This window comes from Aulostomus chinensis, chromosome 10 (assembly GCF_037954235.1).
Source record: "Aulostomus chinensis isolate RoL2024-O1b breed Wild chromosome 10, RoL_Achi_v1.0, whole genome shotgun sequence".
NCBI classification, from domain to species: domain Eukaryota; kingdom Metazoa; phylum Chordata; class Actinopteri; order Syngnathiformes; family Aulostomidae; genus Aulostomus; species Aulostomus chinensis.
In genome coordinates, this window is record NC_141329.1 from 3568352 (window position 1) to 3570405 (window position 2054).

A 2054-nucleotide genomic window follows, 5' to 3' on the forward strand; every position below is an offset into this window, starting at 1 on the left:
AATGAAAAATAGGACTTAAATTTTTAGAAATCTTTCAGTTTGAAACAGTGTGATTTAGGTGGAGTGATACTTTACATAGAGCTACATTGAGAAGAAAAAAAGACAACCTTGTAGCTTTACATCTAAATCATTGTGTGTGTGTGTGTGTGTGTGTGTGTGTGTGTTTCAGCTATTACAGCTTGTTGACAATTTAATGTTTTTAACACTGATTTGTAACATTTAAAGGCACAGACAAAGACACGAGTGTCTCCTGCTGCTGAGTGGCTCCACTTCATTGAACTTTCCTTTCACTTGTGTATTGTTGAGTTCCTGTTGAGCTTCAGCTCTTCTGTCCAGACTAAAAAACACACACACACACACACACACACAACCACACACCCACAGACGGAAACAGATAGAGCGCAGATACACACATCTGCCGAGCTGCCCATTTGATAGAAGGCTGACATTCATCAGCATCTTTCTTCTGTTGTGTACACACACTCCATCAAACACACACACACACACACACACACACACACACACACACACACACACACACACACACACACAAAATCTTTGGACAATGAGAGAATGCAGTGGACAATATTTATCTTGTTTTCTGTTGCTGCATATGTGTGTATTTGTTGTGTCTGTGTCCTTGAATATACACCTGTGTGTGTTCACCTCAGTAGTTTTGTGTGTGTGTGTGTGTGTGTGTCTACGTGCGTGTTGGGAGCCAACTGCATTAACCTGTCAAAGTGCGGAGCCTGGCTCATATCTTACCTCTAACAGCCAGATAGGAAAACCACTCCGCTTTTGATTTGAGGCGAGAAACGCAGTTTAGCACACCTCTCTCATATCTCACCTTCTCCTGCTCCCCCTCCCATTCTTATTTGTCAATTTCCTTTCATCCTGGCTGAGCTGTCAGCAGGGCTGCAGTCTGACATACCTGTGGCTCACTTTTCATTTTAACTTTTTTACCAACTAAAGAAACTGAAGTAAACATATCTTTTTTTTTTAATAGTTTTACTGGATTTTAAGTGTCCCGGTTACTTTAAAAACCATACATAACCACATGTAATATGTTTAAAATGCATTATATTGTACTTGAATTCATATAGGTTGTTTTTTTAGGCCTCACTTTAATTTGCTTATCATCACCATGTAACATACAAGCCCAAAGCAGTAAATGATCATTTAAAGTCTCCACAAATGGTGTTTAAAAAAAGCAGCAACTTCTCCACCCCTGGATGAAGCTAGAAACTTGTTCCCATCCAACCCAGAGCAAAAGGCCTGACTGGGAAACTGATGGAGTGTGACATCATTGCTCTGACACGCTGCAGAGGGATCCTTTTGCTTTCTCTTGTAGCCTGCTAGCTCATTTATAGCATGCTAACATTTGCTTGCTTTTGTTAGCACTGTTTACTGGAGGCAAATACCGAAGTGAAAATGAGCTTTGGAGAAGCAGAAGTTTCCATCAGAAACCAAAGGACTTCCAAGCGTATTAATGGACCTGAGAACCTCCAAGCGGGGAAATGAGGTGCCCGCTCGGAAGTCAATCAGCACTAAACCCCGCAATAATTAATCGCAATTATGATAATTAAATGATTGTTCAGTGGCACCCACCAGGCTCCTTACAGTTCTGTCTATAATAATGAGGGTAAATTATCCATGAAGTTTGAGTAAATCAAAAACCAAAACAATGCTGACAAGCAATGATGCCACACCCTTCAGTGTGTTTGGAAACTCTGGATATGTCAAAATTTAGCACCAGACAACAATTCATCATGTCTGTAACATCAAGGGTTTCTGCTATGTTTTTTTTTTTTTTGCTGAAAATAATTACCACATCAAAATCTTTAAAATGCCACCTACTCCTTCTCCCTCATTAAAATCCTCCAATATATGAATATGTAAATATCCTTCATTTGAAACGTGGAACTGCTGAACACAGGATGTCTACTACTTCATCGTCAATCCTCAGGGTTTGTGTACTTGGAAGGTTCAAGTTTCAATGTCATGGTAACATATGCAGACAAGTGGACCAGGATTAGCTTCCCAAACTGTTTGTT